This window comes from Rattus rattus, chromosome 5 (genome assembly GCF_011064425.1).
Source record: "Rattus rattus isolate New Zealand chromosome 5, Rrattus_CSIRO_v1, whole genome shotgun sequence".
In the NCBI taxonomy this organism is placed as follows: Eukaryota; Metazoa; Chordata; class Mammalia; order Rodentia; family Muridae; genus Rattus; species Rattus rattus.
In genome coordinates this window covers 9,613,541-9,620,937 of record NC_046158.1, presented here as the reverse complement: position 1 = coordinate 9,620,937, position 7,397 = coordinate 9,613,541, and the positions used below count along the sequence as shown (strand labels likewise).

The 7,397-nt window shown below is 53.9% G+C and overlaps 1 long non-coding RNA gene across 1 annotated transcript; it reads left to right on the top strand.

Annotated features, from left to right (window-relative positions):
• The first annotated feature begins 1,161 nt into the window (after positions 1 to 1,161).
• LOC116900072 lies at positions 1,162 to 2,913 on the top strand. The gene is made up of 3 exons (XR_004387915.1): positions 1,162 to 1,243; positions 1,561 to 1,750; positions 1,987 to 2,913. It is a non-coding gene; the product is annotated as an uncharacterized LOC116900072 (long non-coding RNA).
• The last annotated feature ends 4,484 nt before the right edge of the window (positions 2,914 to 7,397 follow it).

Genomic DNA, 7,397 nt, shown 5'->3' with positions numbered 1-7,397 from the left:
GGCTGTGATTCAGATGAGGCCAACGTCATCGCTCTGCAGGTGTCCAGTGTCTGTTGGCTCAGGCTTCGTGTGGGTGGGGTGGGGGAAGGGGAAAGCACACACTTCTGTGCTGTGGTTTTGCGGTCTGTCCCTTTTGCTCGTGGGGTAGTGGTGCCTTTCAGTGAACAGGTGTTTCTGGATTGACGCCCCAGGCCCCACACTGCCCCTGTGAGTAATGAACCCTGAGTTGCTAATGTAGTGTTGACTGTCCTGGATCTCATTCTGTAGACCAGGCTGGCCTCTGCTGGGAGTTGTGCCCCCTCTGCTGCTGTCATTGCTGCTCCTGCCACCACCATCTGGCTAACTCTTCTTTTTTTTTTTTTTGAAGATCTATCTATCTATCTATCTATCTATCTATCTATCTATCTATCTATCTATCTATCTATCTATCTGAGTACACTGTAGCTGTCTTCAGACACACCAGAAGAGGGCATCAGATCCCATTACAGATGGCTGTGAGCCCCCATGTGGTTGCTGGGAATTGAACTCAGGACCTACGGAAGAGCAATCAGTGCTCCATCTCTCCAGCCCAACACTTCATTTTTTTTTTTTTCTTTTCTTTTTTTTTCGGAGCTGGGGACCGAACCCAAGGCCTTGCGCTTGCTAGGCAAGCACTCTACCACTGAGCTAAATCACCAACCCCAACACTTCATTTTTTTAAGTGAACAATTGGATGTACATCTAACTCAAAGGGTTTTGACCTCTGCAAGGATCTTTAAGGTTGTCCTGGCCCTCTTGCTGGGGGCTTGCTGCATTCTCTTGCTTGTGTCTGACTCAGTCAGTTCCGTGGGGACCTAGCCTTTGGTTAGGTGTGAAGGTTTTCCCTCTATTTACCCTGTGCCCTGTACAGCACTGGGCATGACTGCATCTGGAAGCCACTTGTTGAACTGAACTCTATTTCCTTCTCTTCCTGAACCTGCCACTCCCCAGTGTGGGACTCTGTGTTACCGATGGAGGCTGGCTTGGGAGGGGCCCCAGCCCTTCCCTAAGACACTAGCTGCCCTGCTCTGTGGACACACCCACAAGGGTAGAGGCACAGCATTTGGCAGAGTACCTGTCTCCTATAGCCCAGTTCTATCTAGCTCCTCCCCAGGTATGCCCCTCCCCAGAGGTGGGCACTACTGAACAAAGGCCTCAACTGGATCTATTCAGAGGAGGTAGAGGGGGAAGCTCTCCCAGGATGTGAGACCCCTGTGGCTGGAAGGTAACTGCTCTAGGGGGTTGCAGTCCTAAAAGGTAGATGCCACACAGAGCCCACATAGGTGGAGAGGGGCCTGGGGATCCAGCTCAGGATAGATCTCAGAGTGGAAACATCCCTTTCTCCTGCCTCCTGCACTGACCACCCCAGGACACTAGATCTCAACAGTCCTTCCATGTGAGGCTCTACCCTGCCCCAAAGGAGGGGGTCTTAGGACGTCTTGCCTAGAAGCTACCTGCTGTAATCCAAGTCTCAGGTGGCCACAACTGGCTTTGCAGACTCTTGGAGAGCCTCTCAGGAGCCTCTCGTTTCTCATCTCTAAGGTAGCTGTGACCTGGAATCCACATCACCTGTAGGTGAAAGGCAGCCGGTAGGATGGGGTGTATCTCCTTCCCAGGCTTCACCAAAGGCCTTCCAGACCAGCCTAACAACCTCTAAGTGCCTGGGGAACTGGCAGAGTGGCATTCCAGGACTGTGACACTGGGGCTAAGGTCTCCAGCATCTCAAGGGGAGGTAAGGAGATGGGAAGTGAAGCTAGTGGTGGTGGGGAAGGAGGCCCACCTGACCCTTGCCCTCCCAGGGGCCACTAACAGCCTCTTTTACAATGGAGAAAGCAGTGTCTATGGCCGTGGTGGGGTACTGGTGGCTACTCTGGTCTGTTACTCTAATCAGAGAGTTGTACAGAGAGCAAGCGGTGAGTGGGCAGATGCAAATGAGGCCCCGCCCCTCACCCTTCCTCCTTCCCACAGATGGGCCGCCCCGGACCCCCAGAGGAGAAGGTCTCTGATACCCAGTTGTCTGGGGTTCCCGACGCCCCTGGAGATGCTCCTGGTGATGACATACGTGGTACAGAGGATTCAGACTTGGTGCCGTCTGTCACCCTGGCTGCAGCCCTCATCTTACTGTTCCTCGTGATGTCATTCTGGCTAGCATAGCCACCCTGCCAAACCTCCTGTCACTCTGCCGAGCTTCCTACTAAGTGGGTTCCCGAGCAGAGGGCAGCAGGTCAGCTGGGCTTGTAGCTCCACTCTGGTCAATGGCACTCAATGTTGTGTAAGACTGTCGGACGGAGGAGGATCCCGTGGGTGGCTCCAGCCTGGACCCTTACGTTTAGGCAGCTGGCGTTCATTCATCTGGCCTGCTTCTATTGATAACTAACTTTAGCTGTGTTCGCCATCTTTGGAAAGCCATGCAGGGGGCTTCAGATAAAGCTGAATGACCCCAGGCCTTTGTGTCAACGAGTGGGAGTAACTGTGTAGTCAATCTTTCTATTCTGGGCCTCACTTTCCCCAGTTTTCAAGGTGGGCTGGTAGTGCCTGTCTCTTGGAATTTTGAGAAAGATGCCCAGTAAGTGGCCTTCTGTGGTACTCTGATCTGTACCCCCGCAGCACACCAGGCTCTGAGCACTCACCCAAAAGAATCATGGGAAAGAGGGAAAGGAGCCGCCTCCAAAGGATGCACTGGTCTCAGCTGCCACCTGGTGGTCAAAGATAGAATTGCAGCTGCATACAGGTTCCCTTTGGAGCGTTCCAAGGCTGGGCTTTTAAAATTATTTTTAAGATGTGAAATTTTGAGATTTTTGGATGAGCATGGATCCCGTTGCCCAGTGAAAACTGTTTTGACATTTGCTGCTGATGTCTGTTCCTCGTCTCCCCGTCTTTCATTAAAACCCATTAGAGAGGAGGCAATTCTCCTGTCTTTAATTTTGTGTGGAGAGGATTGCGGGTGGTGACCTTCTTAGGACACTATGCCTTCCTGCCTGCAGCAGCCTGAGTTCCAAGAGACTTTCCTCTCAGGCATGAGTGATTTTCAGGTAGGGATCTGTCGGTTGGGTCTGGAAGGACAAGGTCACGGTATAAACCTATCTGAAGAACCCTGCAGTTCTCTCCATCCTACATGGTCTCTGCTCTGCCAAGCCTGGGGGAAGGGGCTTACTGAAGCGTTCAGAGAATGGACTGGGTAATCCAGGGCTGCTATGTCCTGGCTGGCGGCTCAGGGACACCTCAGGAGGCTCTGGGGTGTCTCCAGGAGGGCTGCCTCAGACAGTGGGATGTTTATGTTCTCCTTCCAGGAACTCAGGGTCTTGGGGGGATTCCTAGAAGCAGGAGGGGAGTAGTGAGGATGGCGTCAGAGCTCTGGTTTCTGAACTGTTCTTTGCTCATGCCAGGGTTCCAGGAGAGGGCACTGCTCCTTCCTGGGGGATATATATAATTCCTCTGCTTCAGCTTGATAGGGGTTTTAGTCCATCACCTAGGTCCCGTCTTCCCAGGCAATGTGAGAAGTGAGCAGGTGCTTTAGGTGGCCTCAGAGGGTTATAGAGGAGTCTAGGTGTAGTCCTTGAAGCAGTGGCACTTCAGGCGGTAGACGAAGGGCAAAGGCCGGAGGTTGGATGATGCCTTTCCACTAGCAAGATAGGAGGTAGCATGCTGGGGGTGGGGTGTCCAGGCAAAGAGGGGCACGGGACTCTCAATGGGCTGCCATGGGGTATGCCTAGACCTCCACAGTAAGGCTGTGAGTGTGAGAAGTAACAGGGCCTCAGGTGTGGCTCCTGCAGCCCGGGGCCTTCTTCTCTCCCTGTCCCTGCTGGAGGAGAGAAGTTGAAGCCAGACACCTGGTTTCCTCCTCTTCCTTCAGCTTCTACTCTTGTCCCCTTGGGTGTAGCTGGTTAGATAACAACTCTGAATTCTGGAACTTAGCACAAGTTGTCACTTTCTGTCAGGTGCGATCCCAAGCCCCTCATCCCTTCAAACCCGTGGAGCTGATCAGATGCAAAGATAGAACATCAGTGTCCTTTCTCTCGATGGCTGGGGTCACCACTGCAAATGTCAGGCATTTATGGCAGCAGCATCCTGGAAATCGTGAAGACTGCAGGCTTCGGGGAGCTCAGGAGAGCTGGGCCGCGGACAGATACTCTTCCAGGCTTGCCTGCCTGAAATCCAGGTTCTACCCACATTTCAAGTGTCAACAAGCTACCCATGCAGGCCAGGGCAAGCGCATGCATTGTTAAATAGGACTCATGAAAAAGTCCTGTGGTTTCCGTGCTTCCAGTGGCCAGCTCACTCCATCTGGCCCCGTTCCTGGATTCTCACATGCCCAGCCCATCGTCACAAGTACCTGGGGAGAACGCAGGCCAGGAAGCAATTGCATCTGCAAGGAAAATATTGTTTTATATAATTCAGTGGCCCATTCTGTAAACATTGTGGTTCTGCCTCAAGTTTTTTCCCCTGCCTGTCTCCTACCCCGGCCTCTTCCAGGGAGCACCAGGCAGCCAGATGCCTGAGGTTAGGAAAATATGTCCTTTGGGTGAGTTGACTGTTGCAGACGGTGACAGGACGGACTTGGGGACTTTACCAGGTGTGTCAGAGAATCCAGAAGTGGGGCTGGTTGGAGTTTTCCTTCAGAGGCTTATAGAGAGACAGTGTCTGGACACACGTGTGGACATAAATGTTTGTCTACATACATCTGTATTTATGTGTGCATGTGGGTATGTGTGCATGTGTATGCATTTACCCATGTGGTGTTTGTATGGTGGCAGCAGCAGGGGTGAAGGGGTGGGATGAGGGATGGGGATTAGGGAGGAGGGGCATCACCAAGAGCTGGAGTAAAACTGATATACTGCCCACCACAGTCAAACACAAGCTAACATTCACCGGAAGAGCTCAGGGGTTCACGGCAGGGGAGAGACTCCTTGGGACAGAAATGGCTTTCTGTTGTTGATAAGAGTAGCTGGAGGCAGGTGGACACTGCTGTGGCCTTTTCCACTTATGCATTGGACATAGGCTCTTGGGCAGGGTTGCCTCCAGGTGCTTCATGGAAATTTTCTGGGCCTTCTATCTGATAAACTGGGGCTGTTGACTTTTCTTCTCCCTCGGGATAGAGGGTTTAAACACTGTAAAGTGCACATGGTATGCTCCAGAGCTGGTCAACCTTCCCTGTGTCACCTGTGCATCCTGAGGGAAGGGAGAGGCATAGTATTGCTGCCTTCAGAGGCCGGCAGAGATGGCTCTCAGGACAGTCAGACGGTGTTACTGCCTGGCTGCCTTTCTTAGATGGGCCAGCTGTCATCTGAGAGGGGAAAGACAGGGGAGAGGAAGGGGAGGGGAGCCCAGGGTAAGACACTGAGACCCATCCTCGAGGCAGTGGTGAGCAGTACCAGGTCACCCACTGATGTGCTACCAAGCACCATCAACAGCCCTGGGACCCCAGGCTGGCCCTCATCTCTTTTCTAGCCTCCTGATGTCCTGTAAGGTCAACTCACAGTGCTGGAGGAGCACTGAGCTGTAGGGAGAAAGGGGTGGGGTGACAGCTGAGGAAGGAAAAGGGGTCAGTGCACAGACAGGTGTCCAGGGCTGGGTGACTGCATTCATCCTTGAAAGGCAGAGACCTCCGTGGGAGCCCTGTCCCAGGAGATCCTCCTGTTTTCCTGTAGGTCCCTTCCATTCCTGACATTTATGGGACTCCAGCCTGCTCATAGGTGTTAGGGACATATGACCTAGGGGCAGTAAGAGGGAATGGTGGAAGCTGCTTTGTCCAGAAATGAATGGGACAGTGGAGGGGGTGCCTAAGAGCAGCTCCTGTTTGTCCCTGGAGTCCCTGCCTGGTCACCCAGCCTGGAGCCCTCAGTGTGGCCTCCCCTATAACCTCTGTCTCCTCATCTCATCTGTACGACGGCACCAGCTAAGCCTGCAGCGTCCCAAAGGATGCAAACCTGATAACTTGACCTCTCCTGCCCGCCTGGCACCTACCTCCCTGTAGCCTCAGCTAACACCGTCTCCGGCCAGGGCGCTGCCAACTCCCTGTGGCCATTGAGTAGCAGAGCAGCTGCTTTTCTTGCTCAAGAAGGACATTGCATTTTTTGGATAGCTGGACACTTCTGGCCGGAAATGGGCTGAGCGACAGTCCCACCGCTCCGCTCTGCCCCCTTCCTGAGTCTTCACCAGTCTCCTGCGGTCCGGCCAGCCAATGTCAGGGTCAGGCCAAGACCCCGCCTGCTCCTTGTTCAGACTGAGCCCAGCGGGAGCCCCTGGGGCCACAGGTGGCCTGGGACACTTCCTTTGAGTTATTTTTGGCTGGAGCAGGCCTGCGGACCCCTAGCCAAAAGCAATTACTAAATTTTCATCTCGTTCTGCTGACAGTTTAGATTATGCCAAAAAATGTTCCTCCGGGAGGCCCGAGGGCACCTCAGGGGAGCAGAGGTGGACACACTAGCTCCTCAGGGAGGGAGCGTGTGTGGTTGAAGAGGCGGAGATGGCAAAGGCAGTTGAAGCCTATCTGACTGTGATGAGACCTTTCTGCCCCCCTGTCCTTTGTCCTGTACCAGCAGGGGACATTTGCCTCCTACCTACAGCAAAGGACCCTGGGGTGCCCAGGATTTGGCCACAGTCCCGGAAACCATTTAGCAAGGGAGGCCAGGGTTTGCTTTGGGAGCTAAGGCCTATGGGTAAGGATTCACCTGGCTGAGAGCAAGCTAGGTAGGTGCTGGAAAGTTCCGGAACCGAGCTAGGATGTGCCGAGGCCTTCTTTCCGCACTCAAGATCCAGGCAGGATCTGCTCCGACCGCTTTTCTCTTACCAGCAAACCGAGATGAGAATCAGACACATCCTTCTTAACTGCCCTCACGGCTGGACTCCACTGCCGATCTGGGGTGGGGGATAGCTGGAGTGATTCTCATGGTCTGAAAGGATAGCATAGCCTAGCTGGCCAGCAGTGGGAGGGAGGCTGCCCTACAGGACCCCCATTGTTCCACAGGGGACCCACCGGTGAGCATCTTTAACTCCCAGAAGCCAGGCTCTGGGAGGCTGGGAACTGTTTTGTGACACTGGGGTCGTAGTATCCCTGGAGTTAGCACTGGAACAGAGTTCTGAGCACCACCAGGCTGGTCCGGGTTCTACATGGTCTAGGTTACAGCACACACAGGCTGGTCCGGGTTCTACATGGTCTAGGTTACAGCACACACAGGCTGGTCCGGGAGGGCACCACACACAGGCTGGCCCTACATGGTCAGGACCCCACAGGCTGGTCCGGTTCTACATGGGGACCCACAGGCTGGTCCGGGTTCACATGGTCTAGGTTACAGCACACACAGGCTGGTCCGGGTTCTACATGGTCTAGGTTACAGCACACACTGTTTTTTTTGAGGCGGGCAAGACGGCTTACTAGC